The sequence below is a fragment of the Lissotriton vulgaris genome, chromosome 9, assembly GCF_964263255.1.
Source record: "Lissotriton vulgaris chromosome 9, aLisVul1.2, whole genome shotgun sequence".
Classification (NCBI taxonomy): Eukaryota; Metazoa; Chordata; class Amphibia; order Caudata; family Salamandridae; genus Lissotriton; species Lissotriton vulgaris.
In genome coordinates this window covers 27,613,470-27,629,364 of record NC_141697.1, presented here as the reverse complement: position 1 = coordinate 27,629,364, position 15,895 = coordinate 27,613,470, and positions in this window count along the sequence as shown.

The window sequence follows — 15,895 nt, the reverse complement described above, 5'->3', positions numbered from 1 at the left end:
AATAAGAAGAAATAGTGGTGGTGGATTGATAGTTTGAGTATTTTAATGACTGGTTAATGTAGTAGGAAACTTTTTAGTGTTGTCACTGATCTGCAATCACGATGGAGTTTGTCTGTCACTTCGCGTGCTGCAGACTGCTGCCTGCCAGTCCTAGGCGAACTGTTTTTAGTAGTTTGTTTAGTGAGTTACATAACTTTCCAAGTCGACGGTCCGCAAATCAAGCAATACTAATATCGTAGTAGACCACATGAGATAGGTCAATATATCCCGTGGAATAGTTGTCTATTTGCTATTTCGCCAAAATATTTTGTTATTGTTCTTTTGAAATGTTTCATTTGGTTGACAACAATCATCCATGTTTTCGGGTCTTTCTTTCTTTCATGTTGTTCATCAGCTCCCCCCAGGGGCAAGAGGACAGAGGAGGAGGAGGGGGTATCGGCTGTTGCTGCTGTACAAGGCCAGGATCGGTCAGGCGAGGGCTCCTTTGCTGGCCTCGGTAAGTTTTAATTTTAATATAGAGTACCTATTTTTTCCTAGCGTTCCTCATTCGATTTTTTTCTAATTCGTCTTTGATCTTCTTGTAGACTGTATCTAAATTCTTATCCTGCCTCTACTATGACTCCCTGTGGTATTACTAGGTGTGGAAAGGCCACCGTACCTGCCGTCACGAAGAGGCATCCTCGCGCGGGGATGGGTCCGTCTAACATAGATGATGACTTGTTCCCTCTCCATAGGACTTCTTCTCTCTCTCTCCCTCTGCAGGGTCACCGAGGTCAGAACCCGGAAGACGGACAACCGGATGCAGTCCTACATGAACCCGGAAGTCCCGCCCCCGACTACATCCCGGAAGATATAAAAACCAGCGAACCACAACGAAGGAGGTTCCAACCCGCGGACTTGTGGCAGGAGGCAGCAAGGAAGGAACCGGAGCTGAGAGAGAGAGACGAGGAGTCGGAGATCCAAGTGGAAGGAGTGGAGGAGGACGCCGATGGCGACGTGTGGTCTGAGGACTGGTGGAGTCCTCAGGAGGTGGCTGGAGAGCGGCCGCAACTCACCAGGGAGTTGCGGCGGGCCACGTGAGTAACCGTCATCCGTCTCCGTGTGCCGTTTGTAGATAGTTGTAATTAGTGTAAATAGTATAGCGCTGCACCTACTTGAGCACGAGAGCACTGTATATATATCTATAGATAGACCCCCACCTTCCTACACCTCGAGCACCCTGTCGACCCTTGGTCTCCCCTCCTATTTGTCGGCCTCTCCCACCTCCCCGTGTTACCCGTCCCGCACTATCCCCTTTCTGTATCCCCACCTCCTGGTGTCGGTGATAGTTGTACATCCTGAGAGGAGCGAAAGACTAACGGTCCTCTATTTTTTCTCTCGCCCCAAACCTCCGAGGCTCACCAACAGAAGTCAAAGACCCGACGGCATTTCCGAGAGGGAAGACTTACACCATCCGGACGACATCAGCCCAGCAGCCGGAGCTCTTCCCTTCCCTCACCGACCGGACGTCTTCTCTACCTCGGGCTTCCCCAAGAGAACACCATCGACCCCCTTTTTGTTCAGAGACTTATAATCCACACCTACCTGTGTCTACAATAAAAACTCGCTAAACATAGCGCACTATATCTGGCCTCCCCGCCTGTTATTCCGGCCCGCCGAATCCCACACCCCACACTAGGTTATTCTTATTAGTCTGTCAGTGTAGCTAACTAAGATTGCACATTTAGTAAGAGCATCACCACCTGCATGTACTGGACTGGTACAGTAACGCAAGTCTGTCTCACTCATCATGGCGGGCGTCTGTTTTTCTCGGGTGCAAGTTGACTGCGCTGGCATTATGCCGGCTTGCAGAAGTTAACGTACCAATTTTGGTAAACAAGAGAGAAGAAGAAGAATAAGACTGGTGTACTGTCATAGTCGACTCGTCCTTAAACTCCCACTAATGTTAGAGCAAGGATGAAGAAGTGGGAGGTTAGATAGATACTGGCCACAATAGTTATGTACTGCGCTTGCAAGTTGCTAGTTCTACTGTGACACAACTTTCTGCTGAATCATTTTGTGTTAATCTTAAAGAGCATTGGTTACAGACTATGTCTTTCTTTCTTCATATAGATGCTCCTTCCAAACCAACACGGAACTAGCTGGCTAAAAGGGCCCAGCAACGGAGGCTGGAGGCGAGTGTCGCCGAATATCGGCGGCTGGTGGCCTAGGAGGAGGGGAACACGCAGTCGACCACAACATTGACTGGGACAGCTGCATCCTCCTCCGCGCTCCCTGGGTCAGCCAGTCAGCGCAGCAGGTCTCCAGCGGTACGGAGCCGGGTTACCGCAGCCACCCGCCACAGCCGAGCAGCAAACAAATCAGCTGCCCCCCACAGCAGTACCAAAAAAAGGTTGCACCGCCTTTCACTCAGGGTGTCCTACCTCGAGCAGGAGCTGTTGAACACCAAAACCCTGCTCGAGACCCTCCGCAAGGAGCATGCCGACCTGGCCCGAAAAGTGAACAGCAGCCAGCAGGGGGAGGAGACTGTCCCTTGCCCCTTTTTTAAAGACTGCTGGGGGTGGGAATTGGGAGTTGGGTTTTTTGGACTTTTCACGGACATTCGTTGGGGTTAGGGATGGGGGGTGGGTTGGGTCTTGCGGGAGATTATTTATGTGAGGGATATAAATATACTTTAAACTTTATCTTAGCATACATGTTTTTTACTGCTTTTGAGGCTGGTGGGTGGGGGTTTAATAGTAAGTTTGTTTTCCTGAAACGTAAGTGGCATCTTGATTCAAGTTGTGTAAGTAATTACTAATTGCCCAAATGTTTTCAAAACTAAGTGCCTCTCACAGAGTAAGTGAATTCAATAGTCCTAGGACTTTACTAGTACTACCGTCAGTCTCTCGTCTCTCCTAATACTCCATTATTTTACCTCCCCCCAAACGTTTATCTTACCTGTAATTTGTGTTTGGAAATATTTATTTTTTTTATTTATTTTTTATTTAGGTTTTTATAGAGCGCGTAGTCGCCCTCGAGTATCCCAGCGCTGAAACCTCGGACTCCTAAAGGAAGGGACGGGGAGAAGCTTCAGATGCATCAGGGGAAAAGGAGGGTTTTGAGGGATTTCCTGAATCGTAGGAGGTTTGGTTCAGCTCTGAGACTCGGGGGGAGCGCATTCCATTTTTTGGCTGTGTTGACTGAGAAGCGGCGGCCGCCTATGCGGGCCTTCTTCACCCTAGGGACAATGATAAGGTTTCCCTGATCGGAGCGCTCTCGTCGGTTTGTATGGAGTGATCCAATTTTTCAGAATAGGGGGGCCGGCGTTGTGCAGAACCTTGTGGGCTAGGCAAAGGGCCTTGAAAGCGACTCTTTCCCTCACGGGGAGCCAATGAAGTTTCTTCAGAGCTGGTTTGGCTGAAGTTCTTGCTGGGGTGTTCGTGAGTAGGCGAGCTGCGGCGTTCTGGGTCTTTTGCAGTATTTGGAAAGTGGCTTCCGGTGCTCCAAGGTATATGGCGTTGCTATAGTCTAGCCTAGATAGAACTAAGCCTTGGATCAGCAGCAGGCGGGACTGGGGTGGTAGTAACGGGAGCACCTTTCTGCATGATCTAAGTAGGCCATAGCAGATGCCGGCTGTTTTCCTCGCCTGAGTCCTGAAGGTGAGATCTGTCTCCAGCCATACTCCCAGACTCTTAACCTCTGTCTTGGGAGTAGGGGGTTCACCCATACAGGTGGGCCAGAGGTTGGAGGGGAGGCTCCTGGTTTTGTGACCTAGGAGCAAGATCTCTGTCTTTGACCCATTTAGTTTGAGGTCAGAGTCACTCATCCATTGATGGACGTTGGAGAGGCAGTCTCGTAAATTGGAGGGCTCTAGCTTGGGGTGGGAGAGTGTCACCACCAGCTGAGTGTCGTCAGCATAGCTGACGATGGTGACTCCGAATGGTGAGACCAGCTCCTCCAGTGGGGCCATGTACACGTTAAAAAGTGTGGGGCTCAGTGAAGAGCCCTGAGGCACTCCACACCGGAGGGGGATAGAGGGGGAGCGGCTTTCTCCTTCCCAGACCTGGAAGGAGCGCCGGGAGAGAAAGGATGTGAGCCATTTCAATGCGCTGTCTTTCACGCCGATGTTGTCCAGGCGCTGGGTTAGGACCTGGTGGCTGACAGTGTCGAATGCGGCGCTTAGGTCTAGGAGGACCACTGCCACTGATCCTCCTGTGTCGATGATTTCTCTTGCCTTCTCTACGGCAGCAAGGAGGGCGGTGTCGGTGCCCTGGCCTGGTCTAAAGCCTGTCTGGGAGTTTTTGAGGAGATGGTTTGCTTCTAGGAAGTGAGATAGCTTTTTGTTTGCAAGCTTCTCCGCGACCTTACCTATCCAAGGGAGGAGCGAGATGGGTCTGTAGTTGGATAGGTCCGTGGGGTCTAGTGAAAGCTTCTTGAGTAGTCCTTTGACGACAGCCTCCTTCCAGCTTTGTGGGACTTCTCCTTGGACAAGCGAGATGTTAATGAGGGCAGTAAGTTTCGCTATGATGGTCCGAGTGATGTCTTTAGCGAACCGTATGGGAACTGAGTCACTGGGGGCGCCGCTTTTAGTAGATGTTAAAGTTGCTGCCACCTCCTCTTCGGTGACTGGTCCGAATGAGGCTAAATGAGGTGCATCAGGTTTAACCGGGGAGTTCCCTAACGAAGGGGGTGAGACCTTGGCTTTTTCTGCGGTGGCAGGATTGGTAGCAGGAAGGGAGGAGAGGATTTTTTTGATTTTATCGTCGAAAAAATTGGCCAGGTTGGTACATTTTTCTTCGGCTGCTTTGGGGTCCAAGGGTATCTGCGGGGGGGCTGGAACGTGAAGGAGCTCTTTGAGGATAGAGAAAGTCTCTTTAGCTGAGCAAGAGGAGTTCTTTATTTTTTCCTCGTAGAAAGAGCTTTTTGCGTTGTGGAGGGCTTGTTTATAAGCTTTCATGGCTGTTTGATAAGCGTCTTTCTCCATCGCCGATTTGTTTTTCCTCCATGTACGCTCTGCCTTTTTGCACTCCTTCCTTAAAATGTTCAGGGACGGAGTGTACCAAGGAGCATGGTTGATCCTTTTTACATGCTTAAGGGAGCTGGTCAGTGGGACAAGGCCGTCTAGGGGGTTGGTGAGCCAGCTGTTGAATTCTCTGTCGGCGGTGTTAGGGTCGGTTGAGAGGGGATCAGTGGATTCCCGTAGCTTCGCTTCCCATTCTTCTGGTTTTAACTTGTGCCAACGTCTAGTTTGTATCCTAGTTTTCTGCTTAGGAACGAGGGTGGGCTGGAGGGACCAGTACATGGGGACTAGTAAATGGTCAGTCCATGGGAGAGGAATGGGGTCTTGGGTTTGGAGGTTCCTGATGTTGGTGAAAACTGGGTCAAGGAGCTGTCCTTTCTCGTGGGTGGCTTTGGAATTCAGAAGCAGGAGGTCAGCTGACATAAGGTCTGCTAGAAGGTTGACGGCAGCGTTATCCGCCGGGTCTAAGAAGTGTAGGTTCAGGTCCCCTAGGAGGAGGAAGTTAGGGGTTGCTATTGTTTTTAGCAGGATGTGATCCATCAGGGTGCTTGAAAAATCACCAAGCGATCCTGGCGGTCGGTATACCAGAAGTCCCGATAGGGAAGTGGTTGGGGAGATCTGGAGGGTGAAATTGCAGTTCTCACAGTCCTTGACCGTGCCGCCGCTGATTCTGCTGCTGAAATGATCTTTATGGAGTATGGCGAGCCCGCCACCTCTTCCGACCGGTCTGTTCAGGCAGCAGATTTGGTAGCCGGGGGGGTTGCATTGACCAAGTCAAAGTCGTTGTTGGGGGTAAGCCATGTTTCGGTCAAAAACAGGGCGTCTAGCGAGAGGGTTTGGGTGAGGAGATTTATCTCGTGAGAGTGTTTTACCAAAGACCTGCAGTTCAGGAGGGCGAGTCGAAGCGTTTGGCTGAGTTCCGTGGCTTCAGGAGTGTCACAGAGAGTGCATCCTGTGAACGGGGTATCATCTTTAAGGATGAATTCACACTGTGGATGTTTTTTTGTATTCCAGATTCGGAGCGTATCCGAGGAGTAGGAAATGCGGTTCTGTGAGTTGGGCATAGTGGCTGGGCCTGAGGCCGTCTGGGCCCGGATGGGCCCAGACGGGCTTGCCTTTGGCGCGCCTTCGGCGCGCTTACGGCGCGCCCGCTGCGCGTACGGTAATTGCACATCTTTAATGTGTAGGAAAAGGGGCGGGTAGGCGTGGCCTCAGAGTGGGCGTGGCCTCTCTCCCTCGCCGTCAATGGCGGCAGAATTGTTTGTTTCCTGGTTTAAAGTTGCAGCGAAGGGGTCGCTGTTTCGGCGATTCTGGCCCCGCTCCAGTGGTGGCAGACGGGTGAGTGAGTTTTAAAATACAGGAATTTAGGCAAGTTGTGACATAGAAATACAATTTTTAAAATTAGGTGCTAGTCTCCCGGCTTCCGCCTCAGGAGGTGACGAGATTCTAGTTTCGTGGCGCTGAAGGCAGCGTTTATATACAGTGATCGGCGGGTGGGCGTGGCCTCAGAGTGGGCGTGGCCTCTCTCCCTCGCCGTCAATGGCGGCAGAATTGTTTGTTTCCTGGTTTAAAGTTGCAGCGAAGGGGTCGCTGTTTCGGCGATTCTGGCCCCGCTCCAGTGGTGGCAGACGGGTGAGTGAGTTTTAAAATACAGGAATTTAGGCAAGTTGTGACATAGAAATACAATTTTTAAAATTAGGTGCTAGTCTCCCGGCTTCCGCCTCAGGAGGTGACGAGATTCTAGTTTCGTGGCGCTGAAGGCAGCGTTTATATACAGTGATCGGCGGGTGGGCGTGGCCTCAGAGTGGGCGTGGCCTCTCTCCCTCGCCGTCAATGGCGGCAGAATTGTTTGTTTCCTGGTTTAAAGTTGCAGCGAAGGGGTCGCTGTTTCGGCGATTCTGGCCCCGCTCCAGTGGTGGCAGACGGGTGAGTGAGTTTTAAAATACAGGAATTTAGGCAAGTTGTGACATAGAAATACAATTTTTAAAATTAGGTGCTAGTCTCCCGGCTTCCGCCTCAGGAGGTGACGAGATTCTAGTTTCGTGGCGCTGAAGGCAGCGTTTATATACAGTGATCGGCGGGTGGGCGTGGCCTCAGAGTGGGCGTGGCCTCTCTCCCTCGCCGTCAATGGCGGCAGAATTGTTTGTTTCCTGGTTTAAAGTTGCAGCGAAGGGGTCGCTGTTTCGGCGATTCTGGCCCCGCTCCAGTGGTGGCAGACGGGTGAGTGAGTTTTAAAATACAGGAATTTAGGCAAGTTGTGACATAGAAATACAATTTTTAAAATTAGGTGCTAGTCTCCCGGCTTCCGCCTCAGGAGGTGACGAGATTCTAGTTTCGTGACGCTGAAGGCAGCGTTTATATACAGTGATCGGCGGGTGGGCGTGGCCTCAGAGTGGGCGTGGCCTCTCTCCCTCGCCGTCAATGGCGGCAGAATTGTTTGTTTCCTGGTTTAAAGTTGCAGCGAAGGGGTCGCTGTTTCGGCGATTCTGGCCCCGCTCCAGTGGTGGCAGACGGGTGAGTGAGTTTTAAAATACAGGAATTTAGGCAAGTTGTGACATAGAAATACAATTTTTAAAATTAGGTGCTAGTCTCCCGGCTTCCGCCTCAGGAGGTGACGAGATTCAATAGGGCTAGGCACAGGGCTGGATGCACGGGAAATGGCGATTAAGGTTTGCAATCCTGGGCGGATGAAATGTCATCATTGCGGTGGTATGTGGTGTTACACAGTGGCAGTTGCAGCATATAAAAAAAAGAAAATGAAACCTTGTTTGTCCTTACCGTAGCATTAGAACGGTACGATGGAGAATATAGCAGGTGACAGTACACTAGAACAGTGCCACAATGTAGCCTAACAAATGGTAAAGTATTGAAAGTATAACTAGTACTTGAGTTGAATTTCTTTGACATTGGCTACTACTACAAGAAATAGTACTGAAGGTGAAGGACACAGCAGCGTAATAATTTACCACATCCAGGAGGAGGATGTTCTTGATGACCAATCAAGTTGATGGCGCACATGAAAATCTGCTTTCATTTGCCAATAGTGACTCTGTGTCAAGCTGAGTAAGAATATATCCTCGGATTCCTTCACCAGCCTGTTGCTATGACCTTATCCTCCCCAGCAAGTGTGTGGAATTATTGCTGTCATTTAGTCACACATCAATCAAAACCACATAGCTCGGGGAAAGAGGGTTAGGGTTTGGAAAATGGATGGGAATGGGGGTTTTTGGGAAAGTTTTGTTGAGAGAAGAAAAAAAAAGCACAGCATGGACAAACAATAATTGAAGATAAACAAATCTTTGGGTACAAAGCTATCCATAAATCTTTTAAGTGAAATAAAGGAAGTGCATGCACTACTGCATGCATGGTTACTGAAAAGTAAGTAGTACTTTCGACAACATTGAATGAAAGAATGCGACAGTACAGGGCTGCAGTAATAATTATGCGTTTTCACTTGCCTATCTCTGCACTCAGAGAAACACTTCGTACATTAAATTAGGTTTGAAAAATAGCAGAAGTAAAACCTATACAATGGCTGTAGTGATGAATTTAGAAGCAGAGATCAAAGAAATGCAGAGTCCCACTCATAGAAGTTCACAGCAATAACATTACTTAAAAGATAATTAGAAAAGAACGGATACTGTATCTGTATGTTGTTGTAGTTGCCCTGTTGAATTTGGTAAATTGCATGCATCCAACCATTCCTCTTATTAGCGGGATTCCTCCATTCCATCTGACGCTCCGTCCATCAATGTTGGTGACCAGAAGACACCCTGTCCACTGCCTGCCTGGCGGATGCTGAATTGCGGCTCGCTAATGTGAAGCCTGACTTCCTCCTTTTTTCCCATTGCACAGGCTGAAACCCGGCCTGTAATTATTGATGGAAAAACAGGAAGTGATATTAGAACACCACTGACAAATAAATATAAGGTATGGACGCTGTGTAGTGCAAAAAGGCACACTTTGAGTTCCTAATAGACAGTACAATATTTTTGAAACTGCGTACTCTGTCTGAGTCTCCTTTTGAAGGATAAATAAGTATGGGCGAATTAATTTAGCGGATCTTTCCCCTCAAGCTAGGTGTACTGTAAACTGTGTTTTAGAACAAAATTAGACCTTCCCAGCAGTGCTTCCAGACCCTTACTAAACCCAGTCGCAAAAATGTAGAAGACCCCCAATCAGATCTCCAAAAACGAGGCCTAGTAGAAAATGGTGACAAAACGCACTTTGAAAGTAAAGTAGGCCCAAATCCCCCCTTACCCACCATGGATTGTATTCAAACCACTTGCAAGTAAGCAAAAGTATCCATACCCAGCATTGCTCCAAGACTCGCAAACCCCCCCACAAACACCAGGAACCCCTACAATCAGCCCCCCGAAAACGGTAGAGCGAGCGAAATCTCAGAAAATGCAAAAACTTTTTCCCCAGGGATTGTCTCCAAAACACTTTCTTTCGGGTATTAGACCTTCCCAGCAATGGCCCCAGAGCTGTCAACCCGGGCGAAAACAAGTTTAAAACCCACAACAAGCCAAAAGGCAAAACTCGGGAAAAGCCACACTTAGAAAACTTTGGGCCTACCTGGAATTCAGTCCAAATGTGCTCTGCTGCTAGGCCCCAACTCCCCTTTTCCACAATGGATTTCCTGTAAAACAAATGCAATCAACATTAGACTGTGCCAGCAGTGCTCCCAGACCTCAAAACCCACCCACAAAAACCTGGAAGCCCCCCAAACAGCACCCCAAAGACAGGCAAGTGAGCAAAAACGCAAATACTTTTTCACCATGGATATGGTCCAAACCACTTGATTCCAATATTAGACCTTCCGAGCTATGCCCCCAGACCCCTGCAGCCACCCTCAAAAAAGCAGAACACCCCCAAACAAGCAAAAAAGCAAAAATAGGCCTACATTCAATTCAGTCCAAATACGCTGTGCAGCTAGGCCCTAACTCCCCTTTTCCACCATGGATTTCCTGAAAAACAAATGCAATCAACATTAGACTGTGCCAGCAGTGCTCCCAGAGCCCAAAGCCCACCCACAAAAACCTGGAAGCCCCCCAAACAGCACCCCAAAGACAGGCAAGTGATCAAAAGCGCAAAAACTTTTTCTGCTCCGATTTTCTCCAAACCCCTTTTATCCGGTATTAGACCTTCACAGGAATGCCCCAGACCCGTCAACTCACCCGCAAAGAAGTAGAACACCCCCACAAGTGCAGAGTCTTTCTTCATTGGGCGTAACCCAGCCATCTGCTTTGAGGGAAATAGGAGTCTGGAGGAGGAGGATAGAGGAGCATGTTCTTGTGAACTTGTGAACCTGAGGAATGCAGACTGCGGCACCTTCAAATCAATAAGCAAATAAGTGAAGACAGTTCTGCTGATGGGCTTGTTTTTGTGATTAAAGTTTTTTTATACAGATTTTGCAAAACAAAGAAAGACAGACACACAGGAATAAAAGTGAATAAGGATGAAAAAGAAAGTTAGTGATTCATTGACTCATTTTCAGGGCTCGGTGTCGGGGAAGAAGAGCTCGTCCTCAAACTCTGCGAATTCAGAAGGGAGTAGGTCCGTTAACAGAGAAGAACTTCCCTCATCTAAGTTGGTGTCCTGCTCGTCTTCTTCCTGCATGCATTCTCGTATTTTGTAATCTGGTGGTATGAGGTGCTGATTCATCTTGATCATTGTTAACCTCTCCACAGTTTTGGGCGAGAGGCGGGTCCTTTTGGAAGTTACAATGCCACCAGCAGCACTGAAAACACGTTCAGAAGACACGCTTGCAATTGGGCAAGACAAGTAATTTATAGCCAGGTTGGTGATCTCTGGCAACACATCTCTTTTCCCATGCCAATAGGCCAATGGGTCATCAGGAATATAGACCTCTGTTGAGTCATTCAGATAGTCCTGCACCATCGACTCAAGGTTCTCCAGGGTCCACTTTGCTTACTTTTTTCTGGGACCTTTTGAGAAGCAAACCCAAGCTAAGTTAGCCATTCCTCTTCTTCACACAATGTTACTGTTGTGTCTGGTGCAGATGATACGGTTGCTGGTGTCGTTAATGGCTGAGAGGGAAAATCACTCACTTCTGCCACAGCCACAGATGCAGAAGTGGATTATTTTTACTCCGGATGGCCTGCTGATGTACTGCCTATTCCTTCAATTTCCTGCCGTTCTCTTTCAAACGGACTGGCTGACACAGCTAGCCAATGTTTGTACTTTGTAACATCTGCGTCTTCAAAAGGAAAGAATACTCTGCCTGCCACTGCCTTTTTGTACCGTGGATCCAGAAAAGTAGCAGAAATGTAATGCTGTTCTGTGTGGATCTTTTGAAGACGTTCATCGCAAAGTAATAACTTCTCCGCCAACTGAAATGATTCTTGCTTTCCATCTTTTTGAAACATAGAAGACACCGCCTTCAGTTGGTGCTCTAGCATGCGCAACAATTGGATAGCTTTTCCCAAATTACAGTCCTCCCTGCTGACTGCACGCTTGAAGACCTCAAAAGGACGAAGCATGTCTGTCAGGCTTTTAACTACCTCCCATTGCTCCACCTGTATCCTCAGGTCTATAATAGGTGTACCCAGTTTAAAGAAATACTGATCGACTACCGCATACTGCTCATACAGACGATCAAGCATGTAGAAGGTTGAGTTCCAACGTGTTACCACCTCCTGGATGAGTACTTTCACTGGCACTTTACGTTCATGTTGCAGGCACCTCAACTGCTTCCGGGCCTTAAAAGAATGGCTGAAATGTGTGCACATTCTTTGGCAGGTGGTCAGTAACTCGCACACTGGACTTTCTTCACTCAAGAATTTTTTACCAACCAGGTTTATACAGTGCGCCAAACACGGCACTCTGAAATAGTTACCCTTATCCATGGCCTTAACTACATTGGCGCCATTATCCGTGGAAACATAACCAATCATGCGTTTTCTTGGGGACAGCCATTGAAAGACCTTTGTGTTAAACTCATGCAAAATGTTTTCTCCTGTATGATTTTTCTCCATGGCACACATGGCTAGTGTTGCATGTTTCCGAGCAGCTTTATAAACTTTGTCTGTGTCAACACCTGCAGTTACCTTTGCTTTAACCCCTGAAAAAGAGACCCAGTGTGCAGTGATGCACATGTAATCAACGGCTTGGCAACTGGTCCACATGTCTGTTGTCAGATGTATAGTGTGAACAGCACTCTTTTGCAAAGCTGCCCCAATCACCTCCAGCACATCTTCATGTAGTGCTGGAACTGCAACTCTGGCAAAATAGAACCGGCTAGGAACCTTCCATTTAGGGTAGAGCATTGCCACTAATTCAAGAAAACCCACCCCTTCCACAAAATAAAAAGGGAGAAGGTCCAGCGCTAGCATTTTAGCCAGCTTTGTGTTATACAGATGCGCCGTTGGGTGGTTGCGTTCAAATGGCGCATCTGAAAACAACATGCTTCTAATGGTGGGCTGGACCATTTTACGGGATGAGGATGACATCTTTGACCCAGTTACGCTCGGTGATGATGAACTTTTTCGCAGTGGTGCCTCACTCTCTCCCACACCCCTATTGTGGCTCATATATCTTGCAGGGGGTGTGCTGCTGACAGGGGTACTGGATGTAAGTGAAGAAATGTTTGATGCTTCTTCCTCCTCATCATCAGATGAAACATCAACGGATACAATTTGTTGACTTGCAATTCAAGCTGCCTTGATCTCCTTTAGGTGCGCATGCCAATTGACAGTGTGCTCTCTCTCAAGATGACCTCTCTGGCCTCCGGTACCATAGTTGGTACCAAGCTTACCACGACTAACTCGAACCTTACAAATGGTACAAATGGCTATGTTTTCCCTTGTTGGGCTAACACTAAAGAAGTCCAAAACTGCGGACTTCAAATGTCTGTGGGGGGCGGAGGAGGCGATACTGGGAATGCTAATGCAAGATGAAGTGGAGAATGTGTGTTGCCGAAATTTACTACGTTGTGCACTTACAGCACCACTAATTGAGGAAATGGAGGTCGAGGTGGATGGAGGTCCCTTCTGGCGAGAAAATATGGAAACCGTAGGTGGTGGTGTACTAGTTAACTGCATTGGTGGTGGTCCCATTGCCACGTCGCCAACATCACACTCAGCAGCATTTCGGGATAGGGTAAAAATGTCTGTTTGCTGCATGCCCGCTGAGGCTGGAGTGACGTCTATGATGACTGCGTCGTCGTCGTGAGAGACTTCATCAGCAGGAGTATACGCCACTTCTTGTTCAGCGTCATCATCACACTCCATAACTATGAGACTTTCGGGGACCTTCCTTTTACGCTTAGCTACCTTTGTCAGATCATGGTGTGCCTCACTCTCAGACGGCCGTGGTGGTTCCCAATTTTCATCCATATCATCAGAAGGAAGGGGGCTTGAAGAAGATGTAGACACCATCCTTGATCTTTTCCCTGCTAGGGATCTGGAAGACAATGAATGATCAGGAGGAGTGGCTTCCTCAAATGATACCTCAGCTTGTATGTCGATTTCCTGATGTGCCCCTACTTCGGGAGGAACAACTATTGTGGGCACTTGTGCCGCTCCATGCACCTCTGCTTGCGCCTCTCCTTGTGCCGCCTCTCCTTCTACATGTACTTGGGCTTGTACTTGCACATGTGGTTGTTGTTGCGGCTGTGGTTGTTGAACACTCCTCAGATGAGTTACAACAAGCTGTGGTGATTGAGGGATGCTGCTACTTTCTTGCGATGAGCCAACATCACTGGTCGATGGTGATTGAACAACTATACTGGCTGCCTCTGCAACATTCAAGGGCTTGGACCTAAGTTGGCGTGGTGGTGGTGGCACTGAGCCCAATGGAGCGGAGGTGCTGCTCCCAGCTTGGTCCCCAGCAGACCCCGCTGCTGCTGCAGGCGTACTTTTTTTTCCCCAATAAATGCGGCGGTCGGCACACCAGTCTCCTTCGTAAATGGCGCCACTTGGTTCTTCTGCTCTTTACTGGCAACTTTCTTGCTAGAGGAGCTACGGGCAACTTTTTTTGGGGCCATCTTCTTCAGATGTCAGAACAGCAGGACGCAGTTGCACAAGTTGCAGAGTTGCCACACGTGACGTTGTGCTGCACACACCGCAGCAGGACTTTTTCCTGGCACTGATGAGGAATGATGAGGCTGATGATTCGTCTTTCTGCACCTAAAAGCAAACTAAGCCAGAGGAACATCAGTTAAATAAATGTTGCATATGTAGCACTTCAATTAATAGTTTGCAAGTAAGCATTTTTATTATACCCACCCCCCAAAATGGAAAGACCAATAAAATGCACTACTGACAGAGTACCCCTGGGCATAATGGATGAAAGCATGGCAGACTGGGTGCAGGCCTATGGCACAACAAAGCACACTGCCTGGCTTCAAAATGGGCCCTAGACCCCCACCCACATGGCCAGGCCCTGCCTGGACCAGGCCTCAAAATGGCCCCCACCCACATGGCCATGCCCCATCAACACCCCAAAAAAATCGAAAAGCACACTAAAATCACCACAATCCAATGCCATCCATGCCCTCCATGATGTTTACAAAGAGACCCCACAGAAAGACTCAGTCCATGCACCACTGAGTACCCCTGGGCAAAAGGCCCCAACAACAGCCAAAAAAATCGAAAAACACACAAAAATCACCACAATCCAATGCCATACATGCCCTCCATGATGTTTACATTAAAGAGACCCCACGGAAAGACTCAGTCCATGCACCACTGAGTACCCCTGTGCAAAAGGCCCCAACAACAGCCAAAAAATCGTAAAACACACAAAAATCACCACAATCCAATGCTATCCATGCCCTCCATGATGTTTACATTAAAGAGACCTCACAGAAAGACTCAGTCCATGCACCACTGAGTACCCCTGGGCAAAAGGCCCCAACAACAGCCAATAAATCCAAAAACACACATAAATCACCACAATCCAATGCCATCCATGCCCGAAATCATGTTGAAATTCAACAAAACAGTTGTATCATGCAGCCATAACTAACCCTGGTCCTACTGGATAATGTGGCTACCCACAACATATTTTATTTAATGTTCTGAAAAAGTTCCAAAATTGTAGTTGCAGCAACTGTAATGCCCCAAACAAACTTACTTGTGAAATTTTTAATCCAAAAGTGATCCAAAGAAAGTCAAAAAGGCCTCAAATCCAAATATCCAGCAGCATCCACAAAAAGTAATCCTTCCAGGTCAAGATCCAAATCAAAGTGACCAGGACATGAACAAAGCACTGGGAGGAGCCTGCTGGTACAGGAAGAGGAAGTTTGAGACTGTGGGGCACTTCCTTCCTCCCACCCCCCCAAATGGACTCCTTGCAAAAAAAAGTGCAGGCAAATGTCAACCTGAGGAGTTATTCTGATAAAAATCATCATTTTCAGACGGTTTATGCTGCCTGCTGGTGGATTTCTTGTGCAGAATTGCAAATTTTGCAATTTCGCAAACGCGAGATTGTTGCTGCCCGCCGCATCTACGTGTTTGCAATTGTTTACTCCCGCGATGCATGATCACGGGCCTTTATGACGTACTTGCGTTGGCAAACTCTCGCTGTGCAAGGTGGCAAGCCGCGATGACGTAATCGCGGTCGACAAACTCCCGCGGGATTCCGCAGCAAGATCCAAAATGGCGCAGCACACGCAAAACATGGAGAAAAACATCTCTGCAAACCCTGAATGACGGTAAGTGAACGCTGCGAGCCGCAATATTGTATCACCAAGCAAAAAAATCCGCTGCGTGCGAATTTGCGAATTTTCGGGAAATTCGCGATAATTCGCGGATCGCGACTTTGCCGAAAATCCGCAGATTCCGCGAGCGGAACGGACTTTACGCCCATACTTAAAAGTAAAACAAGCATTTGCAATGCAATAGGTCTCGCATTAGGAAAGTTTGA